We start from the raw sequence: 27,491 nt of genomic DNA, 5'->3' as shown, positions 1-27,491 counted from the left end.
AGGAAGGCTTTGGAAGAGTTTCAAGCACATGTTTTTCACTCCAACTATTTTTTTAATTATATCTAACCCAGAATTCTGATCCGACAGAGGTGCATTTTTGAGATTTTGGGGTAGGCACTATTTATCTAGGGGGTCAAACCTCTTTTGTTTCAAACTCGGAATAAACACTCTGGGCTCCTGTTTTTAGAAGTACTGGGGTCAATTATTTCCATTTCAATGCATTCGAACAGTGAGAGAGGTATGAAAACTGTATGAATGGCAACAGTTCCTTAAAAATTATGTATGAAACAGTATAATACAAAACATATTCGTGTTCAGTATCAAAAATGTCAACTGAAACTTTTATCACACATGTATCAGCTTGAGAGGTATGAAAACTGTATGATTGGCAACAATTCCTTAAAAGTAAGTATGGTACAACATGTGTTCAGTATCAAACAGAGAAAAGTCATATTAAAATAGATGGCAAAAGAATATCCTTATTTCAATGATTCCTCTAATTCCTCTAATCTAGAAGGAATGTGTGAGTCTTATATAAATTCATAAGTCCATAGTAACTATAAGTAAGGTGTTCAAAAATCGAGAAATTAGATGCAAAGAAAAAAAAAACATAAAAACGAAAATCATGAAAAACATGATTTTTTCCTGAAAAAAAACAAAAAACAAAGCAATAATTTTTTTTCACAGTATTAATTACACCTCACATTTGCAGCTACATAAAGCAGTGCATGTAAGCCCAAGCCTGTAGCATTTGCACATGCCACGGCAACCAGACTTAGCCACATTTCTGGCTGGCGCAGAATTGCATGACCACATACACAACCTGCCTGCCTGATATACTGAACGGTGTGTTGAAGCAGAGCTGTTTTGGTTGGAGGGATGGCTTCATACGGTCTCTGCCTTCTGGAAAAATGGTCTGAGACTGGAGCAGTTTGTCTTGAGCAGGGTGCTAGAATAGTGTAAATGCTGGTCCCACGAAAAGTGGTAGTAGACATAGTTTCTGAAGGGTTGTGATCGATGTTGTCCTTGACTGCAGTGGTAAGCAACCCCTTTCTCAAGACAGGTAGGCAGACTACACCCTCTTCGCCATGAACACTGGAAAAGGAGTTTCCCTATCCTTTAAGTGTCAATGTACACATGTTCCTTCCTTCTGTTTTGAGAAGCAATTCTACTGCAAGAGCTAAGCAATAGCCAGGTCTGACTTTGATGAGCCGAACCTTACTAGTGAACTGGGGCAGGATTTGAGGTATGGCATCATTGATGCATCTTTCACCAAAGGTGCCGTCAAACCTAGACTGATGATCCAGAAATTGCTCCCCCAGCACCTATGCAACTTTAGTAATCACAAGTGATCTGAGTAATCAGATGCCTACGATAAGACTAAGCTACATCCTTCTGCAAGGCAAGTAAAACACTTCTTCCTTTTTTGTGTGCTTCTAATTCAGCGATTTCTGCTAACAATTTGTCCTTTAATCTTGCTGTATTTACAGTGGATGAGGCAATGCCCATTTGTTCCAGGTGCTGCTGGTATAATTGGGATATGTCTGCAGAGGAACTATGGCAGGACTTTCTGAACTCAATCTGCTTTCAATGATATAAGTAACCAGCTCTGATAGAACCAGTGGATATACACCTGGTTCTTCACTGTGACATTGTTCTTTCTCAAAATTTCTAAGATGGGACCTCTCACTATTGTAAAGGACAGAGAGACATACAAGATGGTATTCAGCTCTTGTGCAATAGCATTACCTTCACCTAGTTTTGCCAATAATTTACCACCATTAAGTGTGTGAATGCACTCATGTAGTCTCCTGTCGAGATTCATGGTCATTACTTGCCGAAGATCTGATACAGGTGCCACATTTTCACAAAAAAAATGTATGTTTCATTGCCAAGACTCATTTGACACTGTTCAGCCTGCTTTTCCTGTGTTTCACTCCCTTCAACTATAGATCTTCGATTTCTTGCACGATAAAATTTTGATTTATTAAACATGACCCTACAGCCCTTGTAATGTTTTGCCGTTTTGTTGTAGTGTTGCCTCTATGCTACTGCCTTCATCCAGCCTTGCTGAATCAAAGTTAAGCAGTATTTCACCAATTTCCTGGAACAATCGCACATTGGTTTAAATCATTATGTACCCATCATGTTCAGGTTTATGATGTACAGAGGCCAAGGGTGAAGTCAGGCCTTAATTTTTCTTGTCTTCCTGGTAAAGACAACATTTGTTCCTGGGATTGAATTTACACTTGCCTTTATGAGATCTTGACTACGGCTGAGAGGCTATCCTTTTACCACCTTAATCTGATATGTACATTGATGTATAGGATATAACTAGTTTCACTCACCCTACACCTAACCTGTTCATTCATCCAGTGCCATTTAAGTGCCGTGTGATCTGTACACCATCCAGTTAAGTACATGAACAAGCCACTTACCCATATTTATATGGTGCTATTAGACAGCATTTAGGACACTAAACTACTAAACTACTGAAGATTAGCTGACACTAAACCCCATGCTGAGTTACACAGCATGAAGTCACCAATGTGCCCTGGTTGTGCGCTGACATTCACTCTTTTAAACTAAAACTAAAGATAAAACAGCACATAAATTATATATAGACTCACAAACTATAATATTGAACAGGAAGACATTTTTCTATGCCTACTGAATCCTGAAATGCGATTATTTAAGGTTTTTGGGCTGCCATACTGGATGCCATCTTTCTTTATACGTATATGCTATATGAAATCTTTAACAGAATTACATTTTACTTTTGTTTGGTGATTGCCTAAAATGTGCATAACCAAAACAAATGCATAAAAACAGGACCAGAGGCCATCTTGAAAAACGGAAGCCATTTTGAAGCCATTTTGGACACAGTAATTTTCAAAAAGTGACCTATGTAGAAGATATGTACCAAATTTCATGCTTGTAAAATAACTGAAGTATTTTAGAGAAAAAAAATATTTTATCTGCTGCGCTATGATGATTGGGAGGTAACTTTTGTTTTCGATTAGAAAGAATTTCGCAACTTTTATACACCGCATGTGATGACTGAGTATCTGTGGCTGGGCTCTCCTTTCATACAATACTTGGCTTTTGGTTTTTTATTCGAGTTTGCCGTTCAAATGGGATAAATGTTCTCTCTTCACTTATTGTATTGCTTTACCAGATTATTCCCATAAGAGAGTTCCACCTTTGTGGCCCAAGGCAATACGCGGTGAAGTGACTGTTTCATTTCACGCCCATTCTCTTCAGATCGGAAGAAAAACCAAGCAATATACATCAATATTATTATTAAAGACAATAATCTTCGACCGAGGGAATAACAACTGGGAGAACGATATCTCATCATTACGCTATTGTCATTCATGTATACTTCAGGGTAGGAGAATAATGGCAGCTTTTGAGATCGTTATATTCCAAATGAATCTGTGTTTATGCTCGTTTTCTGCCTTTGTTGACTTTAATTGAGGGTGTTTACGTAAAGAGAGTTTGCCTCGGGTGCAAAAGTCCGCTGTTATTGGATTGAAATGATCTCATTTTTTGTTCAGTGAAAGAACGAAATAACAGGTATACAATGAGAACGATATGAAGGGTTTACACTGGAAATAATAATATGACGACACTCAATATGTACAACATTATATGTCATTGGAATTATTTAAAACTAAACAATGAAGTGTCTATTTGTTCATTTTAATAAAAACTATAATTTAAAGCTTACCAAGGGACCAACTCATGATACACAACAACTGAAACATTCACTTAAATAATCCTTTTCGATATATCTAGAAGTATGTTAAGGATGACGCCTTCACGGTTCCAGACAGCACTGTACATTCCTTTCAAGTCTATATCATTAAAATCAAGGTTATTCACCTTTGGGAAGAAATCGAGAAATAAATCAAACTAATAACGCTGTTGTTTAATCCACCAAATTCCAATTCATTAGCAATAAAATCCTATGAGGATTAATCTCTGTGATCGAGAACGTTCCAGTTAATCTACCCAATCTGGATACTGATCCATTCCCCCTTTAATCAGGTCCCTTTAGAGGATGCAGACCGATAGGCAAGTCTCCTAACACCATTTAGCTATTTGATGCAAAATCCCGTCAGTAGATAGCTGAGTTAAACGATAACTTATTACAATTGTAATCGGATAATACACACACATTTTATATATATATATATATATATATATATATATATATATATATATATATATATATATATATATATATATATGAATAACTTGATCACGAAGTATATAAAACGTGATGCTATGTATAAATAAATGTTTTTGGCACGGAGGAAAAAATGAAAGGCGAGAAAGCCAAGAAGTTTCGGTCTAGCACGACCCTTTACTCAGGCACAACTGTTCATACAGAGGAAAAACAAAATAGTAAAAGTAGGCTTAATATCCAAACTGACATTACATTTGTAGCTCGATATTTGTATATATATATATATATATATATATATATATATATATATATATATATATATATATATTATATACACAAATGTTCCTAATAATTTTGCGTTATTCCAAATAATAGCGTAACATGTTATGTCCTGTCAGTTTATAAGGATGTTAGAAGAGTAATTGCATTTACTTATTGTATTCACGTCAAAAGTTCAGCTTTGCTGATTTTTCAGCTTTTTGCTTAATTATTAACTCATTCCATCATAATTTATAACCATACAAAATTATTTAAGTCCTAGATAAAATAGTAACTAAATTCAAGCCTTAATTTGTCATGTTACTCTTGAATTAATTCTCAATTTTACTTTTACAGGAAAAATTTGTAAACCAAATATTAAAAAAATAATCTCAAGGGTTATTCAAATTGTTGCTTTGTCTCTTTTTCCACACTTGAAAGTAGTTCTCATAAATTTCCATTTATCATTACTCTGTATATATATATATATATATATATATATATATATATATATATATATATATATATATATATATATATATATATACTATACAGAGTAATGATAAATGGAAATTTATATATATATATATATATTATATATATATATATATATATATATATATACAGAGTAATGATAAATGGAAATTTATGAGAACTACTTTCAAGTGTGGAAAAAGAGACAAAGCAACAATTTGAATAACCCTTGAGATTATTTTTTTAACATTTGGTTTACAAATTTTTCCTGTAAAAGTAAAATTGAGAATTAATTCAAGAGTAACATGACAAATTAAGGCTTGAATTTAGTTACTATTTTATCTAGGACTTAAATAATTTTGTATGGTTATAAATTATGATGGAATGAGTTAATAATTGAGCAAAAAGCTGAAAAATCAGCAAAGCTGAACTTTTGACGTGAATACAATAAGTAAAATGCAATTACTCTTCTAACATCCTTATAAACTGACAGGACATAACATGTTACGCTATTATTTGGAACAACGCAAAATTATTAGGAACAACGCAAATCGAGAAAAAAAAAGCTTAAAACACTTTATTTCAGTCAATAATAGACAATTCATTGGTAAAATCATTGCCAGATCTGAATGCTTGAAAATATTTGCTTTATAAGCCTTTCAGTTACAACACAGACTGCACTAATAAAGAAGTAAATTGAAACGAATATATCAATTACAAATTAGGAAAGTCTGTGAATCAATCAGATTATCAAGTGAATCTGCAATATAGGGAAGCCAAACGCAATATGAATTTCACATTACATCACAGCCATATACGTGACTGGGAGAATCCTCAATATAGTGTATAACTTCATTTACGATTCATAGTTTATAACTGAGGAATGGATTATTCCTGACATCCCATGACTTTTCTCTGTTCATTTTATTGACAAATTATCTCGATGTCGGATGGGAACTTTGCAGGAACTAATTGGAAGGTAATTTTTGTCCTCGATAAGGAATAATTTCGTAACTTTTATACCAAAGATCTGATGACTGAGTATCTATGTTAGGGCTCTCCTTTCATACACTCCTTGGCTTCTGGATTTGACTTCGAGTTTGCCATTCAGGTGGGATTAATGTCCTTACTTTACTTATTGCATCGCTTTACCAGGTTCTTCCGATAAGAGATGCTCACCCTTTGTCGCCCCAGATAATACGAGTGAAGTGACTGTTTCATTTGAAGTCCTTTCTCTTCAGATCGGAGGAAAAACCAAGCAATATACATCATTATTATTTTAAGGAAAATAATCTTCGACCGAGGGAATAACAACTGGGCGAACGATATTTCATCATAACGTTATTGTCATCCATTTATACTTCAGCAAAGGAGATTAAGGGCATGAGTAACAGGAGCTTTTGAGATCGTTACATTCCAAATGAATCTGTGTTTATGCTCGTTTTCTGCCTTTGTAGACTTTCATTGAGGGTATTTACGTAAAGAGAGTTTGCCTCGGGTGCAAAAGTCCGCTGTTATTGGGTTGAAATGATCTCATTTTCTATTCAGGGAAAACGGCATGAAGGGTTAAAACTACTGGTAATGTATGATGGTAATAAATATAAACACTAATATGTCATCGAAAAATTTTCAAACAATACACTAACAATACAAATCTTTAAAGCTTAGCAAGGGACCAACTCATAATTCATTATCTACTGTCAGGGATTCATTCATTCACTTGAGTATCTTTAATCTTTTGCTTAATAAGATTCCCTGACTTGTTTATATAATCTCTCTTCCCACAAAAAGTTTTGTAGTGAGAAAGACAACAATAATAATTACAAATATATACAGAGGTGGCTCTACAACAGTGCTATGCTGAGACGTATGTTAGAGTTCGTTCATGTTTCATGGTTCCACACACTGTTGAAAATTCCTTGCAAGCCTCTATATAATTAAAGTAAAGCTTATTCTTATTTGGTGATGAATTGAGACATAAATTACACTAATAACACTATCTTTTAATCCACCAGTTTCCAACTTACTGGCAATATAATCGTAAGAGGATTATTCTCTCTAATCGAGAACGTCCCAGTTAATCTACCCAGTCTGGATACCCATCCTTTCCCCTTTAATTAGGTCCCTGTAGAGAGGATGCAGACTTCTGGGCAGGCCTCCCAATATCAGATAGCAATTTGAAGTAAAATTCATGTCAATAGACACCCAAATTGAAGATAATGATTCGAATATATTTTTCCTACACCATGTTCATTTGCATATTTCCTCTTTCCATTGTGAGATTTTTATTTTTATTTTGCCGACCTCAAAGTTTACCGTGTCTGGGGTGCTGCACACTGATAAATTACCCCGTCCACTATTAACAAGTGTGCCTCATATTCATTGTAACCGTCACTTTAAATGTAATTAAGATCTCAAAGTATTTGCATACTTATTCAATTTTGAATTAATTTAATTTCGTTTTCAATCAGTTCATTTTTATATTCTCTTACATTTTGTCCTTGCATCAAAAGCAGAAATTTTATAATCAAAGTATATATTTACTCATTCACCACAGTCATAAAAGTTGTCACATACCTACAGGTATTCAAACTCTCTCTCGCTCTCGCTCTCTCTCTCTCTCTCTCTCTCTCTCTCTCTCTCTCTCTCTCTCTCTCTCTCTCATATTCCCATGTCAATTTTTCGGCCAAATGCAATGAATACATTACGCTATCCGAAGGCAGAGCCAATTCTTTTATTTGACATTCGAATGATTTACTTCGGTTTTAGTTCAGCAACACGATGAGAATCCGACAGGCGGAAAAAAAATAAAATGTATATAAAACTTCCTTAGTTGTTGATAACAAATGCTTTTGACCTGGGTCAACGCAAGAGAAAAGTCAGTACATTTTTAAATCGGAAACTCCAATCATTCACAATTTTCTGTGCGCTGATTACAGTTGAACAGGAAGTATCTTACATATGGGACAAAAATACCAGAGGTTTTTGCTAAAAGCTGTAGCAATCTTTTGGTTGCATTTCGGTCAAACCAGCATAAAACAGGGAAAAGTGATACTCTTCAGTTTTCATTAGTTTTTCTTTTTATATATAAAACAAACTGAATTCTCTATACCCCACGTTAGTGGCTGAATATCTCTGTCGGTATCTGTGAGTAGTTAAGGCGTTGGACCATTGTTTGAGTTGCTGGCGTTGAGGAAAAAAAATCCTTATTCATTTTCCAATTCACATTTGAGATATTCCGTGGAGAGCGATCCAGAGACTAACAGAGTTAGAGAAGTTAATAATAGTTCATTGTTTGATGGTATTTCTGTTTAAACGCGCCATCCCACGCAAACAGGCTTATAATAAGGACACGGAGGAACACTGATCCAGCACAAACTAGAATAACGATATCCAGTTATCAATGTGGGATATAGAGCCAATTTATGCTTTGATATAAATAACAACATAAATAAGCATGGTTTTCAATGAGGTGCCAGAAAACAGAGAGCACTACTGTAAAAGCCTAGTTCGTACTTCCACTGCTAAATTGTAGGTGAATCCCTTGTCAACCCAATTTTCACTCAAGTGGGATATGCGGAATGGAAAATAGCATTCTCACAGCCAGGGCCTTTGTGAAAGTCTTCTTTCCCACCATTATCCCTACATGAAGGGGTCGGTTGCCTGATGCGCCTTCTCCACTGCCTTCTATCAGAGGCATCATCTTCCACCAAACCTCCTCTCTCCATACCATTTTCCTTACAACATCAGGCATAGTTCACTGTTTGGCAAAGGGGTTTTTACAATCTTATGCCCTTGCTGTCTTCAACCACAGTTATTGACGGTCGGCCTCGCCCTTGACTAAACAGTCCACCTGGAAGGCAGACAGTTTCCACGGTTATTGGTGGTGGGCTGAGCCTTTTACTCAGAAGTACGTAAGACTGCAAGGCAGCAGTTTCCACGGTTATTGGTGGTGGGCGATTTAGCTGTACCGTCAGGAGTACCGCTAGTAGCTGCAAGGCAGCAGTTTCCATGGTTATTGGTGGTGGGCTTAGCCTTTTACTCAGAAGTACGTAAGACTGCAAGGCAGCAGTTTCCACGGTTATTGGTGGTGGGCTTAGCATTTACCTCAGAAGTACGTAAGACTGCAAGGCAGCAGTTTCCATGGTTATTGGTGGTGGGCTTAGCCTTTTACTCAGAAGTACGTAAGACTGCAAGGCAGCAGTTTCCACGGTTATTGGTGGTGGGCTTAGCCTTTTACTCAGAAGTAAGACTGCAAAGCAGCAGCTGTCCTTTTAGTCACTTTTTACGACAAGCAGGACCTACGGTGGTAGTATTCTTACACCCTTACCACAGGGTCGCTCGGCGAAAGTAACGTCATCAATTAGATGGGGCATAATGCTTGATGGCACATGTCCTGTACACGTGAACATACATATATGCATATATACATACATACATATTATATAAATAAAACAGGGGTAGCCGGCGGGTAGTAGGTCGGAGGTTACTGAAGGTCAGAATCGACTCTAACCGGGGTTAAAGTTTTCGAACAGATTGTAGGCGCCCCAATCCCGAAAATTTAAGAATTAGAAACTATTCACAAATTTGTAAAATAGATATTGAAAGAAATTGTTTCCCTATCATAGGCCAAACGATGGATGCTTACGAACTGCATATCCTCGAATTATTATTTATTAAAAACAACAGGTTCCCAATTCAAATACCCAAAACCTCATACACTCAGCTTTACCTGAGTTAACATTTTAGTTATGCATTCTGTCTTCTGCTTTCTTTGTATAAGGCTGTAATGTTTGTTTCTTGCTTAACTGTTTTATCTGGTATTTTAACTGTATTATATTTCATGAAGTTTATTGATTTTTCAGCAATTTTAGAGCAATTTTATTCGTTACTAAACAGATTCATCGACGATGTAATTAAGAGTTATAACAAAAAGTTTTAAATAAAGAATTATGCCGAATTTAGTAAGTTTTCTTGAACTACCTTTGACTTATATATATATATATATATATATATATATATATATATATATATATATATATATATATATATATATATATATATATATAATAATATATATATTTCTTCATCACTGGCGGGCTAATCCTCGGTTAAAGTTAAAGTAAAATTATTATAAATTAAAGTATTTCTAAGTAAAATTACGAATTACATCAATACATAACACATTTAAGAAAAAGAAATGTAAAATAATAAACAATTAAAATATTTCTGAGTAAAATCATGATGAATAAAATATAAGGAATATACCTTGCTCAAGTGAGTCCCGTTGACCCGTGTCACGACGGTGGAAAAAAGTCTAGAAGAGGCAAAGAATAAAGTGACGAGGCTTTATGCTTAATTGTTTTTATATTGATGTAACATTTATTTCTTGCCTTTAGCCTGAAGAAGGGACTTTGTCTCGAACGTCGCTAGCAATAAAGAATCCTATGTAATTGTAATGTGCCATGTCCTTCCGTATCCCCATATATATATATATATATATATATATATATATATATATATATATATATATGTATATATATATATATATATATATATATCCAGAACTCTGAGTCTAATAAAGGTTCTTCTCGGGCTGGTTGTCCTAGAGTATGATAAGTCATAATATATATTAGACTATTATATATATATAGATATATATATATATATATATATATATATATATATATATATATATATAAGTGTGTGTGTGTGTATTGTATATGATATGTATATATATAATTAATATATATATATATATATATATATATATATGTTAATGTTAACAACATGAAAAGTATATTAATTCCGAAGGCAGAGCGAATTAAGATATTGAAACGGACATTTGTTGTGAGTCGATGTATGTATATTGAATCGCGGTAATGTGGATTATGACATATTATAACTCGGTTCCTCCTTAATTATTAATAATTTATATATCTATAATATAATATATAATAATATATATATATTATAATATATATATATTATATATATATCTATTTATATATATAATTATAATAATATAAATAAATATATAATAAGGGAACAGTTTTAATAATATGTCATATCACATTACCGCGATTCATATACATACATCGACTACAAATGTCCTTTAATATCTAATTCGCTCTGCTTCGGAATTAATATACTTTCATGTATGTTAACATATATGAAATATATATATATATTATATATATATATATATATATATATATATATATATATATATATATATATATATACATATCATATAAATACACACACACACACTTATATATATATATATATATATATAATATATATATATATATATATATATATAATATATATATATATATATATAATAGTCTAATATATAGTATGACTTATCATACTCTAGGATAACCATCCCCGAGAAGAACCTTTATTAGACTCAGAGTTCTGGATACACTAATCCTTTTTAATAATAACAATATAATCTAAAATATTAAAAATAAAAAAAATGATTAAAAAATCAATTACTATTTTTGCAACATATACAGGAGCTCAAATATTATAATTATTTTAACCAAACTGTAACATTCCCGCAAGACTGCAAACTATTACCTCAAAAGGCGAGAGTAATTGTTGAATCAACTGAAGGGAACATATGAGAGCCATCTGAGTGAGTAAACACTTAATGAAGACAAATTAGGTTATTTACTACCAACTTTCACAAAGGTTCCTTGTCGAGAGAGACAGGAACAATAGATATAATTGTCACGTTAATGTTTGTTATACCAAGAGTAAATTTCATTAATAAGTTTGCATAAATATTATGTCTTCTTTGAAGCAAATGAATGGTTACACTAAATACCCAGAAACATAAATGCATTAAGTGAATCTCCATGTACCATAATAATAATAATTAGATAATTGCATTTCTCACACCAAAAGGAGTATGATAAACTGGATGGAATAATCATTTCCACCAAGTCTACTTCTCTCCGTTTCCGCTGAACATATATATGCGTGTACGTATGTATGTATACGTATGTAGGTATATTAGGCTGCTTTCCTAACAATCACCGACCCATACACTGTAATTGCCAACATATATATATATATATATATATAATTATATATATATATATATATATATATATAATATTATATATATATATATATATATATATATATATATATATATGTGTGTGTGTATAAGTATGTGTGATATTTCATTAACTGTACACTTACTATTTGATTGCGTGAAATTGCAAGTCAATAAATAATACATAAATGTCGAATTCACTTTACTCTAGGTAAAACTCCCAATCAAAGGGCCAAAATTCGATATTAAGTCTGTGTTTCTTTTTGTACTGTCACATGAACCCTAGCCAACCATTCATCAATAGGGATAAATATTGATCTGAACTGTGAGGCATATCCATGAATTCATCAAAACACTACAAAAATAAGAATACACGTCATACACACCTTTGCACACACATGTGCCCAGAAGAAAACAAAGAAACACAAGGTAAAAATCTTGACTCGTTCAATTTATAAAGAGTTTCATTTATAAAGAGTGTTATTTCCCGTGAAATTCAGATTTAATGTCTTTGCCAATATTTTTAATAATTCTATCAAGGTGCTCTTGGTGAATGGTATATTTAGTTGCCTGGTCTCCAAACTAACAGATACACTTCATACTCTAAGGAATAAAATCGTTATTCTCTTACTATATACGAATAGAGTTTATTACATTGTTCTTTACATTGGCGTCAGAAATGGCACAAACCAACGGGTCGAAAATATCGTCAACCAATTTTGCTAAACTATATGAAGCAGAATTCACAGAGCTTATAACTAGCCCAGGCCCAGCAAGAAAATTTGTTGCGCATTTTTACTATTCCATAATTTTGTAAAGTTGTCGAAGCTAAACAAATCTATTTTGTTTTTTAAAATATTATTTTCCTTTAGTAGTTCCTTGACTTTTCTTTGTCTATAGTCTTATTCCATTCTTATTTAGTATTTCATTTCATCACTCAAATGATTAAATTTTTTTCTACATGATCATTTGGCTTTAAAATTACTTGCCAGCTTTCGCCATGCGTCTATTTTCACCTCCTTCCAATTCAGTAACCTCTACCTTGAGTAATTTGGCGAAAATTAGAGTATTTGGCATTCTATATTTGCATAAATAATGCAGCACTGACCTAGATCACAAAAGAGGTGACCGGTCCTCCTTTACCCGTCGTGATAGATATTTTTTCACCTGCCTGTATTTTAGCTTAATGTATTATCCTAGGACGTATTATGTAAATTTCAACCACTATTCATCAGCCCTTTTGACAATGACTTGAACTAAAGACGAAAGCATTCGGGATTAAAACCCTTCGCTTCATTATTTCATAATATATGCACATGCGTGCATGTGTATAGCAAATAAAAATATAGATACATATATTAACATATGGAGAAAATCTCAATTACTGTTCTGAGAGAAAAGGCGAGCTACGAATTAAAGGACGATATTATCATCCTGAAATTTCATGCTAAGTGGAGAACGTAATATTCAGGTTTTAACTTTTTTTTCAGCCGATGCCAAATGAAAAAAGCAAATGCTGCGAAGTAATTTGTCCCAAAATCATATCTTTTATAATTCCGTCCAGCACAACGTAGAGGGGAGGGCAGTCTGAAAATGTCAATGATAGTTATATCTGATTAATTATTTCACAATTTTTTCCTATTTCGTCGAAATATGATAAATAATGAGAATCCTAATTAGTTAATTATAAGCTGGACTGGCACCTGCACTAGTCGTTTGAGAGAGAGAGAGAGAGAGAGAGAGAGAGAGAGAGAGAGAGAGAGAGAGAGAGACGTAAATGCTTATAAAAACACAAGACAAATGAGCAGAGAGATACATGATTACCTTGACAACTAAAAGAAAAACAGTAAGTCAACTGAGCATCAAGCAAATCTAGTATATTGCCAGTAAAAAGAAACTGATGCATTATAGAAAAGTACATCCTAACGTGAAATTGAAAAGTCAGAATTTACATATTACCCCCATGATCACCACAAAAACGAAAGTTCCAATTGGTTGGTTAACTGATTTATGCAGACTACAACCACGAAACCTATGGACATCGAAGCAGCAAAGGTGCCAGAGAAGCACAACCCATCTATTTATTATCTTCCTTTCACTGGTCATCTCTCTGTCATTGTGGTCTCTGTGCGCATTTCACCTGAAGTAAATCTTCCACCGGCATAATACCCTAATCTACAGTCATTACTCACATCGGCTCGATTTAGACGATGATCATGAAGTTTTATTTCATGGTCTCCATATTTCTTTACGACAATGCGGTTTCTAATATTTCACTGCCATGTTTACGTCAGTGTTATCCGAAAGAGATATACATTAAGAAAGGAAATATACCAGGAAGCAATATATTATCCTTAGTGCAACCACATAATCCAGCGACGATCATTTATTACTCATTTCGTTATTGACCTTTGTCTCTTGTACAATTTCTTTACATGCAATCAAAAAGAAATAAAACAATACGACGATGCAATGCCAACAATTAATACTCTCCTCTCAGGTTGCGTCCCTACTACAGTAGAAAATGTCCGAAACAGGTTGATAGCAGGTTAATGACCTTAAGTCAAGACTGAACCACTGATTACACTACCGATAGGTGGTTGTCTTGTATTTAATCGATAAATGATGCGTGTGTTAGCGGCCAAAGTGTGTTTTCGACATGTTGTAGTGCAGCGCGGACGCACCCTTACTGTTCATAGAGTACAGACAAGGGCTCACAGACCGTTTCGCTATCTTTCAGGTCATTCGGTAACACAACTCGGCATTCCGGTTGGGTCAATTGATCGCAGGAGGCGTGCTTGTGGCCTGTCATTACCTATATTACAAGTCCGGAAGAGATATAAGTCTTTGTCTTTGTCATTACTGATATTGCTCCATGATTATGGCTGTTTCACCGAATTCAAGGCTGAATGAAAAGGGTATGTTCTTTCTTGCAAATGTTACAGTATGGTTCAAGCATAAATTTAGTTACAGCCAAGCTTTGAATTTTTTTTCAAAGCACAATAGATTTCTTTAAAGCTTGCGGTAGCCATCCACATTTGTCTGCTATACATGAAAAATTCAGCAGTAAAACTAATATACAAAATGAGAGACAATCAAACTTTCTGCCTCACAGAATGAATTTGAGATCAGCGGACGTTTCCATAATAAAAAGACCTCCCGTCCTATAACATCTGATGAGATTCGCGTGTAATTTAGTATCGTCAGCGTAGGATGGAAATGACTTCATGATAATTAACTAATTTTCCATTCTTTTCTCTTTGTTACGGTGGTATATATTATGCAATGCAAATGCAATTAATATTCCTCCATTGTAACGTCGAAGGTGTTCAGCACTTGTTCATGAACATGGAGAATTACAGCCGAGTTACTTTTGTATTAATGCGTCTCTAACAATGTACGAGTATGAGATATAACTCTTGACCTTTCCAAAACAGTGTTAGGTTGTAGAATAAATCAGACGACAAGAAGAGTACGGAAGTGTGCGTCTCTGTATTGATCATGCATGCCATGAATGCATTCTCTGCTTGTAAACGCAACAGTAAGATGGAATAAAAATCTCGTTACCAAAATATTAACTGTAGTAGGCCTCACCTGGCTGTTACCGTCAGGATAGAAAAAAATTTATCGTAAATGAAAAATGGAGTTGTTGAAATTCTAAGTAAATGCAATAAATGCAGCGTACCCATATTCATTTATTTCCTTATTAAAGAGATAGGCAAACTATAAAAGGAACTGCGCGAGCCTTGTAATGGAGGCTCTGAATTTTAATAAAGGAATTATATCACAATTTCACCATACCTGGTACAATCTCATTTCACGAAACCAAATTAATTTCAGATTTGACAGAATCGAGAAATAGATTACAGAGTCCTGATATTACTGAAAGAATTTTCTGTATTCATTCTCTGATCATCCCACGAACCACAATTAATCAAGGAAACTACAATAAGCTTTTCTAAAACGGGCTGCGTAACACTGAAACCAGAGTTCCGACTTCTTTCTTCAGTAGCTGTGACTGACATTCATATAACAATAATACTTCTTCCTTTCTTAAATTAATGATCTTTGTGATACAATCCATCGTCTTCTCCAATAACTATTTATGTGCTAGATATCATAATTTACGTTTAGTAATACAATTGTGTGTAAATCTACTGATTACATTCTATTAATTCGACCCATTCTCCTTTAACCACTGCTCTACTGCTCCATACATAGTGTTGTCTGGAGTTCGTAAAATATTACACTTCAAATCCCATTTTATGGAAAGATCTGATCAATGAAGTATATCCCAATTAAGTACAGCCATAACAAAAAGAGAAGAAAGAAAAAAGAAGTGCGCATGTCTACTGCCTTGATTGACTTTCATAGTAATAGTTTAGGAAAGGAGACTTTGCTCACAGAAAAAAGTAGAAAGATATTGAGTATAAAGTTAAAATGATCGCCTCTTCTATATGATTGACCAGAGAGATAGAGAAAAATGAACACGCATTGCGTAAAAATGCATGGCTAAAACAGTTGAATACAAGATTGTAAATTTCAGCACAATAAACTTCTAAAAACAACTTTTGCCTGAATCAGCTATCAATTGATGGTATTTTATCGAGAAGTTTTTTTTCCAAATGAACCGTGCTAAACGGTTCGTTTGCAAAGATTGGGAATTTTTTGGTCATGCAACATGTTGCCTTAACTAAAAGGCAACTATTATTATTATTATTATTATTATTATTATTATTATTATTATTATTATTATTATCATTAATTATTAGTGGTAGCTAGCAGCAGCAGCAGCAGCAGCAGCAGCAGTAGTAGTAGTAGTAGTAGTAGTAGAAGTAGTAGTAGTAGTAGTATTTACCTTTTCATTCATAATATATTCATTTGCTTATTCACACTTGAAAAACTGAAAAGCTTTCGAAATTACGGCCTCTCCCTATTCGTTAGATAGAAAGGTGCACTCTAATTAGACAAAGTTTACATTTATTTAAAAGAAATACTCCATTACTTCCCTGCTCAACACACATTTTTCTGGGTCACTGTCTCTTTCTTCATTAGATCTAATGGTTCACTTTATTTAGATGAAATCCTCTGATGATGCCATACTCAAAACTCGTCTCGAGGCCTCTCTCTCTCTCTCTCTCTCTCTCTCTCTCTCTCTTCTCTCTCTCTCTCTTTTCTTTTGGTATTCCCTCATGAATTTTTCACCCGAATCCAATGAATGCATTAGTCTATCCGGATTGAGCCAGTTCTTTCCTTTACCATTGGAGTGATTTGCTTTGGCTTTAGCCGAGTAAAACGATGACCTAACAGATACCCATAAAACAAACACCGTACATAAAACTTCCTCAGCTCAAGATAACAAGTCCTTTTAACATGGGAGAACGCAATGTTAAAAATGAGATTTTTAACTCGAAAGTTCCAATCAGCCCATGAAAGCTTTCCGTGCAATGAGTATACCTGGACAGAAAGTATCTTGGATTAGGGTTGAAAAATGCATCAAGGAATTTGGTAAAAATTATGTCAAATCTCCCCTTCGACTTTTAGGCGTCGCCATTATGTAAAATAAATTCAACATTTTCAGTTACACGTAACACATCCTGTCTGGAAAGTTCTTAATTTCTCTTATCATTTTCCTTTGCATTCTTCATATAATTTTTCTCCAACTAAAATAGGAAAAAAGGCTTCCTGATGCATCTTGCCATCAATTTTTATTGTATTTTTGTATCGCCAAAAATTTACTGACAGTTGTCTAATTTCTTTTAAGTCAGTTGGCAGTCAGTTAAAAAAAGTTAACGATCATGGAAAAACAAGGACCCAGGCATAATTATGGTCCATCCATTGCCAAATTCTACGTCTCTAAAATAATTTCTGATCCCCCAAACGACTCCTCATTCATCTCTTCCTTTCTACTGTAATTCTCAACAATGTGAGACTTGAAATCCCACAACAACTTGCTTACCTAATTTCAACTCCTATTGACACGAAAATCTGCACATCCAAAGTAGGAAAAAGCTCATGAGAAAACGCAACTGATGAAGACCAACGGGTCATGCTTGTCTTGTCCGAAGATTACCTGTGAAAGTGTTTGCGAACCATACATCAGGGCATGTGAGTGACAGGCAGGATAATGCTCAAAGTGAAAAAAAAAAGAAAAAAAGACAAGATGAGATTTTAGTGGGTCTTGCACGGACCGGTACGAACTTCGATGAAAGTGGCGAACACGCCCGGTCTCAGTGACTTGAAGAAGAAAACACCATCATCGGGGATGATGGTCAATGCCCGAAAATTTTTTGGGCACACAGGTTACTGTGCTGATGTCGAGCACATTTGCTGCTCAGTATTTATGAAATTCACAGATTGTTAAGCAGTGATTTGGGGGTTTCAAGGGTTCCTGAAATGGCCAGGCTTTCACACAGGTGCCCGATGCTTGGAAGGTGAAGGTCCGAGGGAAAATTTCGTTGGAGAATCTCACTATTACGTATATATGTATATATATATATATATATATATATATATATATATATATACATACATATATATATATATATATATATATATAATATATATATATATATATATATATATATATATATATATAAATATATAATTATATATGTGTATATATATGTATATATATATATATGTATATATATATATATATATATATATTATATACTATATATATATATTATAATATATATATATATATATATATATATAGATATATATATATATATATATATATATATATATATATAGTATATTATATATATATAATGAAAAGGAATGGGGTTTTGATATGATCTGGAAGTGCTGAGTGAATGGAAATAAGTAAGCTATACAAAATGAGGGATAATGCTTAGTTGAATGAGGAAGAAAATGTCTACAAATGCCGATTAAAGAAGAGATTGAGCAACATGAAGCAAGAGAATGCGTACAAAACAGAAGTAGGGGAAATTCCATAGTCTTTTATATTAATTTGTTTTTTTCTTACCATAGGAATTAACCGTGCTTAAACAATGGCAGCGTGGACGAGGTATGTTTTGCTCGCGGAGTACTCATTTTTATGGGGAAACGGCTTATTGCATAAACAAATTTATATATTTTGTTAGAGCTAACTTGATTATGATTATCATGATTATCAACTCGGCTACTGATACTTTTATTACAAAGCGGGCAACGATCTAATTAATTCAAAATCTTATCAACTTAATTAAAAATCATATTTTTGTAACGGAGTTCAGCAGATCATCAAAAGCCTCACTGAAACTTCAAAGTACATTATGGCTGATTAATTTCTTTTTATATACACATCACCTTTCGTCAGACTATAACACCCTATCAAATTTTAATTAGGGTCTGATGAGGGGATACAGGCCTGCGCACTGGCACAGAGAGAGAGAGAGAGAGAGAGAGAGAGAGAGAGAGAGAAAAAAAAATTTTTTTTTAGAAAATGTACTGCAAACAGCTTACTACCAGTAAATTTTAACGGGCTGCTCTATGAACACGAGCCCGTGCTGCACAAGGCCAGCTTAATCTTCAACAACAATTACCAGGAAGTTCTTTATACGGAATGAACGATTAGCAATAATAAAAATGATGATGTCACTGTCTAGCTGAAATACTCAGAAGTACTGTTATATTCTCAATGGAAGAAGGAACTCGCCAAGAAAGAATGATTAATCATTTTCGGTAAGAGAGAAGAGTGACCTAAACTAGTAAGGTTCATTTAAGAAGACTCCAGGCAATTATAACATTAACGAATCATCCAACACTGTCTATAACAGTTTCCTGGTTTTTTAAATTTTTCCAAGAAAAAATAAAGGACACCAAAACCGATGTTTATTTGAAGAAAATATTCTGTCAGTGACCAGGTGAGATAATCATTAAATTCAAACAAAAGAAAGTGAGCTGAACAAAGTCATAATTCAACAAACACTAGGAATAAACCAGACGCTTCGACTCCTGCCATACCGGAAGAGACATGATAATGAGAAAGGGGAGAATTAATGTTCCCCTTTTACTCTGCAACAATAAGGTACTTAAAGCGAGAGGTGCATCTGGAAAGCTCATTCCGGAGATCAAAGCCATAGATGAAACACTTTTTACTTCCTTTCATTAGCTCTGGCTCTGTCAGTATGCTCTTTGTACTTCTCCCATTTGAAGTAAAGCTCCTACTTTCGTACTGATTGAGTTCTTAATGACAACGATCTCGCATCGCGTTCATTTTGACGGAAATTAAGAAGACTTTGGGAGACGATGCTACAGACTTGATACGCGGGATGAATATTCCGATGTTGAGCGACACCAGAAGTGCATTATTTCGGACGGTAATGCATCTGACTTGTAAGTCTCAGTGACTTCTAGTGCTGCAGTTTGGTACACATTTCATTCTCATTTTGTCACTGGAAACTTTATCTACAAGAAATATACACAATGGTAAACAACTACATGATAAAACATTGTTTCTACTGAAACTATAATAAATTCAACGGTATCCCAGGTCAGCTTCTTGCTCGCTCGGTACTTATTTCAAGGAATTTTTTCTCAGTCTAGCAAATGCTTTGAACAGTTATAAGAAAAGAGAGATGATGACAATGAACCTAATTTATAACAGATCGAATGAGTCGTACGCCTGGTCTTTCATTAACAAAATTACAAGTCTGGATGTGACTAATCCCTGTAGTTATCTTCACTACTGCTTTATAAGTAGGGGTCATACACTTCATTGCGTTATTTCAAACATAAAATAAACAGGATTTATTCTTAAAATTCATATGAAGAGTAAAGCGTCCGAATGAACAAAGAGACATTAATTGAATGAAAAATTTTGCATAGCCTACGCTCCCAAAAGAGGGAGAGAAATATAAAAAATGAAAATCCAGCGTCATTCATCAAAGAATAAATTTCCGTTCAGTGGACATTTTTCTGATAAACATATCTCCTGTCCTATAAAATCTGATGAGATTCACAGCTAATTTGGTCATGGCAGCGAGCGATGGAAATTGCCTCATTATTACTGGCTAATTTTCTGCGTTGCTTCATCCATCCATTCGGTTTATTACAACGGAATACCGTGCGTGATATAAATAGAATAATGCTTCATCTACGCTCCTCTGATGTCGTGTCATGTTTCTTAATCCGAGTAAAGAGAACAATCAATTCGGGTTCCCATGTAAGATCAATCGTATTTGGGAAAAGACGAATATAAAAATGACACCTTGAACATAAGTGATCGCAGATATCCATAAGAACATCTGCGACGTGGTAATTTAAGAACCTGAGCGTCGAGTTGGTTTCAAGTGAATTTTACTGTATTTCTAGCCAAGGGTAACTGATTCAGGTAAGGGTAAAGGAAGGGTGGGGGTAGAGGGAGAGGGGACCCGCGAAGACAGGTGGATCGATAAAGACGGAAGGCTGTTCACTTTCAATCGTAATTAATGTATAAATGTACTAAATAGTCAGTTAAGACTCTCTACCACTGTCTCGAAGTTAACAAAAAGAGAAATGCCATAACTTTAAACTTTAGTTCTTTGATAACACAATAAACACATTATCTGACGAAGGGAAATTTACAGAAAGCTTAAAAAGATATACCACGCCATTACAAAGTAAAACATCGTCCAATCAGTATTGGATCAAAGTGTCTATATATTACAAAGAGAAATATCACACAAATTACTTAGACTTGGAACTAATGACCTTTAGTAACCTCGACTTCATGTGAGAGAGTATGAAGGAGTGCGGCAGAGAACGTTGACGGGCGCTTAAAGTAACAAGTCTTACTAACCTTATATTATTTGCACATTCCTTTTACCACAATTGACGCAATACTTTAAAATCATAAGCCTATTTGAATAGCGAGGAGCTCATGTTGCGATACATTTGTACATGCTCAATGTTTAGAATGAAAGATTTTACACTACTGTGGAGGGAGAGGTTAGTTCTACTGCAACAATAATATTACCAAAGAACTGAAATACTAAACAGTATTATCTAATTACCTCAGCGTTATAGTATCTTAAACCAGAACAAAGCATTCTAACTGACCGGACCCCCAAAGTGCACATAAGTAACTTTGACGAGAGGCAAAAAATACCCACTCTTACAGACTTACGCCACTCAGCTTAATTGAATGGAATTTTTTTTAACGGAACGAAGTGATACCACTTGGCGATAATTAGGTTGACAGGGCCTTATAATTCTTGCATTCCAAAACTGTACCGAAGTGCTGTGAATTGTCCTACTGTCTTCAAATGTCCCAGTAAATTTAATCACTTTCCTATGGCACTTGAAAAGCAATTTAGTTAATGTATCTTAGGAAACTTTCAATACCTACATTTTTCTTTTACCAAAAATGTTCTTAAATCATGCCCTGTATTAGTCATAGATAACTCATCTCAACTTCAGCATCAATAAATTTCATTAAAGCACTGTTTAGCTTTTGTATCACATTCAAATCAAAGGCTAATCTCGGTTAATTCGAAGGAAAAGTCTGTTTTAACAATACGAGTCTTAAGGATGTAGTTCAGTAGTATATGAGCATGAAAATAATCAATAGATTCTGTACTGCTCAGCGCAAATATTAAAACGGATAACAATTATAGAGAAATAATTAACCTCCAGTAACACTTATTTCTCATAATAATAATAATAATAATAATAATAATAATAATAATAATAATAATAATAAAACCTATTTATGGTTCATTACCGAATCGCAGATGAAGGCAATAACCTGAGGTAAAGTTCAATTACGGCGCACGTGGCACTCGCTAATTACTATTCAATTACCGTTATAGACAGTCCCTCTGCTAGCTGAGAAATGTTACGGTTCTCTGTCATGCTGAGTGCCACCTTTATATCTAATTTATTACGCTGTTGACTGCGCGTGAGGGATCTGCTTTTGCTTCTTGGGGGATGTAATTGGGTGTTTATTATTCAGTAAGTTTCCTCATCACTTATTTATCCGGGAAGTCACGTATACAGGTCTGTCGTCTGCACAATCAACGTCTTTACCGCTGTATTTTTTATATCAGTGTTTTTATCATATTAATCTTTATCTGTCTTCTTTTAGTATAAACAACGCACAGTTTTGCCTTTTTTCTATGAAAATGTAATATGAAACGAAAACCTATTCATCTAGTAACTGATAATGCTTTACAGAAATGGGGCAAGGTTCTCGCCACAAAACAAAATAAACTAAATGAAAATTAACAGCATGTAAAAAAAGAGATGTTATATACTACCACAAGCAAAGGAGGAAGAAGAGCTATACCACAGTTATCAGAACAATATTAACAATCATCGCTAAACCCAAACTGTCGTTCCATTTCCTTTTCTTTAACTTTTTCGTCTTCGTCGCACCTAAGAATGCTCTAACACAGGTAATCGGGTTGTATGTTGTCCTCTATTGTCTTACTATGCTGTTTCTTTATAAGCAGTAAAAATAATAAATAAAATAACAAACTCATTCCATCAGAGCAGCAGGAACCTGAATTCAAGAGAGTGCAAAAGAATTATGGAGCGATGCATCTTAGGTGCGTCCTCACGGTCAAACAATGTCCGACGGAAAAACATTGTTACCAATTAACAATGGGAAGTGGAAACTGGAAAGGCTCCCTGATGACGTCAGAAGCGAGCACCAAGAGGTGTACCGGACACTGCCCATGTCCGTAGTATCGGAACTTCAGACACTATCTGTGAGACGTGGAAGTATACGATGCTGCCCGGCACACGATGAACAAAGTCACTTGGTTACCGGATTTTCGAAGTCTGTTAGTTGATTAGTTCTCAAATACCCTGTCAACATGGCTAGGCGTACGTCTGTCACGGAGAAAAACTGCTAGCAACAACCACCTGTCTCCCAAGTCAACACACTGACTTGAATTCCTGTGTCTTGCCAGCGGCCATCACCTTCGAACATTGTCTGCCGATCTTTGCCTTGTGAGCAGAGTTATATACAACCCTACCTGGTACCACTGTATACTGCCAGACCTACTTCAATCGTTTCAACGCTTATGACGTCATCCTGCTTCGCCTAGATATGGTAACAATGTTTGTCCGTCGGACATTGTTCGGCCGTGTGGACGCACCTTTTGATGACTCTAGAATTAATTCTCCAATATGGTATCATACCTCATTTCCTTAAGTCCACTTAAGTCCTATTCGTTGACAATATAATAAATATAATTTCGTTGACAAGAAAATAATAAGAATTTCTAGTTTTGTATAGTTATTTATCTACAAAATGTACCCATGTATACAATGAGACATTAAAATTAAATATTTATAAATACCAGAGACCAAGTCCCATACTCCCAGCACTGAAGGTATACGATATTTTGCCTATACTTGGTCACTGAAACTCTTCACTGACTTTCTAAAAATCAATATCCTTTAATCTTAAGTCTAGAATTCTTTAATAATGGGAAACAAGAACGTGCAGTTTTTGTTGCATAATTACCTTGTAAATCTAACGAGCATAATTTTTGAAGTAAATCGGAGCGTTATTATTTGAACGGAATAAAATTCAGTTTTCAAATGCGAGTAATCTTTATGACAAGTTTAGGAACCCATAACAATGTTAAAACTTCAGATGACATGAAAATTAGGAAACTTTGTTTCTAATAATTGATATAAGGTTTTACCTATTACCAAAAGGGATTGCTGTTTACTTCACGACTGCTTTTTTATGCTTCAGTTAGAAATTGTATAATGGTACGTCAATATCTAAAATCATAATCATATTAGCCTGAGACTGAAACAGGATATTTGAAGGACAGACAAACAGAATAGTGACATTCTCGCACCACCTCTACACGATTTATCATAAAAGGACACAAGTAAGATATGACTAAATTCCGATAAATATAAAAGCAGGCTTTCTCCAAAGGAGGCAATCTGGACCTTTTACCTGAATACTCTCTAGTCGTAAATCAGGCCTTCCACCCACCCAACCCTACCTCCAACCTCACACCAACCTCTGAGAGATCAAAGAGAGGCGTCAATACAATGGGTATTGAGCCAGATCAGCCCAGGTAATCGATAGATTTCACCTTCCCATTAAAGGGAGAAGGGAGGTCATTGGTGGACGATCTACGAACATGCAAAGGTCACCCATAAAAGCCTTTCATCCGGTATGTGTAACATAAGCACAACAGCTGATGGGATTGCTACAATTTGGTGCTTAATTCAAGGGCGAGTTCATTGTCCAAACAATGAATCAAATTTCGCTAAATTCTTAAATTTCCTTCACTCGGATCGGTACCATTCATTAAATTTTAGTCATTACTTATTATGATAAATTATTTGAGGATTTTATATACAATTTTATATCTTTTCCTAGCTTGAAATTTCTTATTAAAATATTCTATACATTCAGGAAGTTTCTGTTATATTTTTCCTAGCTTCAAATTTCTTTTAAAATCAAATTTTCTGTGCATTTAAGGAAGTCTTTGATATATTTTTTTTTAGCTTGAAATTTCTTTCAATAGCTTTCAAACCAATCGATTGATTGGTATAGTACTCTGAATCAGAGTTTCTCACACCTTCCCCCCCCCCCCCCGCGTAACTTTTGATAAAAAATTCCATGACAGATTTTAAAGGCACTTTACTCTTGAATTTTAGGGGTATAGCCAAACCAAGCCAGTCAAGATAAATGCACTCATTCGGATAAGCACTCTTGGGTTGCTTATCCCTCCTATCACTGATCCTTCCTCATTCTTTAAACTTCACTTCCCCGTCTGTCTTTTCATTCATTCCCCACTCATATCTCTCTAAAACAATGAACCAGATGTTCTAAAACCAAAATTTGATCTATCCTTATCTCAGTGCATGAATCACTCGGTAGAAAACAAGGAACTACGATGTTTCATTTTGAATATCAATCTTTTATTTATACCAGGAATCAACTGCCTCACCGAATATTATGCGTTTGTCTAATATTCATATAACATTCTGACATCACTGCATTCTGCATCACTTTATTCCTCGTAAAACCTCACGTTAACCTTTGCCAGGGGTTGCCATGAGCACAGATTGTTGCAACTATCAATATACAGCAAACGTTAATTACTTGGAGAGGGTTACTCAATACATGTTTCTTAAATACTTGGTCATTTTTAGACACCGGTGAAAACTCTGCCTCTGCAAAGTTCGCCGGCGATGCTAATAATCTTTTTCATATCCAAATAACAGAACGAATGAATAGACGATCAGAGATATAATCACTTCCTGATACGTTACTTTCTCTTACTTCTTTTCAGCTTTTCATCACACCTTGTTGCCCTTAACTCAAAGAGTTCTCTGACAACAACAAACTTCCTTCAATAATTATGTCACTCTGAAGGGTTTGTTCTGTTGGATTATAAGCAATGGCCTGTGTACCCATAAATAAACGGCGGGTATAAAAGGATAAAGAAATAGATTTACAAGAAAGGAGGGACATTGCTCATTTCGAAGTCTCGTGGAATTTTTTACCCACTTTTCAAGGATATCCCAAGGGCAAAGAGAGAGAGAGAGGGAGAGAGAGAGAGAGAGAGAGAGAGAGAGAGAGAGAGAGAGAGAGTCATCCGTTATTCCAATAGTATTCTCTTGCGCATATTCTTAAGTTTCATTATTTGCTATCCAACTGAATTTCTTTCTCGCTCTGCTTTTACGCAAAAGTCAGGTTTATTGACTCTTCCTTGTGGTTCGTTAGACCTTGCAGGCGGCTCTGTGCTTTCTCGAGGAAATGCTTGGTGCATCTGCTAGAGCCTCCTCGAGTGTGGTTTGCCTTTGGCTTTCTGTTGCCAGTGTAAATAAAGCATACTTGCGTTATAAACGCCTCTAAATTTGTACTAGTATCTATTGGCATGCATAGACAATTACAATGAATCAATAAACACGCATATATGCGCAGGCAAACAAACTGACACATAATCGGATATGTATATGTATATATTATGTATATATAGATATATATATATATATATATATACTATATATATATATATATATATATATATATATATGTATGTATATATATATATATATATATATATATATATATATATATATATATATATATATATATATATATATATATATATATGCGTATGTGTGTGCAGTCGTGCTTATAAAGCTAGTCTTACATGAGGTGAAAACACAAAGACCTAGAGAGTGGTATCTTAATACTATAACAAGGTTCGAATAAAAACGCTTCGATGTACAGTAAGCGCAAGATAGCATACGAGACTTACGGCTGTCGACGAACTATTACTGAGGGATGAGGTTTGTATGTTACGTGAATAAAAGTATAAATATATACGTTAAAACTTGGAGGGTCTTCTTTTCACCAACTCCCTTTATGGGAAACGGCTTAATGGTAAAAGCACATATGTACAGCATATATGTTTATGTACCATTTACATTATGTATCAAACACCGAAGGGGCTCCGTTGGAAGAAACATTGCCAAGTAAACCTGAACAACATGGAGGACAAAATGTAG

The sequence above is a fragment of the Macrobrachium nipponense genome, chromosome 11, assembly GCF_015104395.2.
Source record: "Macrobrachium nipponense isolate FS-2020 chromosome 11, ASM1510439v2, whole genome shotgun sequence".
In the NCBI taxonomy this organism is placed as follows: domain Eukaryota; kingdom Metazoa; phylum Arthropoda; class Malacostraca; order Decapoda; family Palaemonidae; genus Macrobrachium; species Macrobrachium nipponense.
This window is presented reverse-complemented; position numbering follows the sequence as displayed.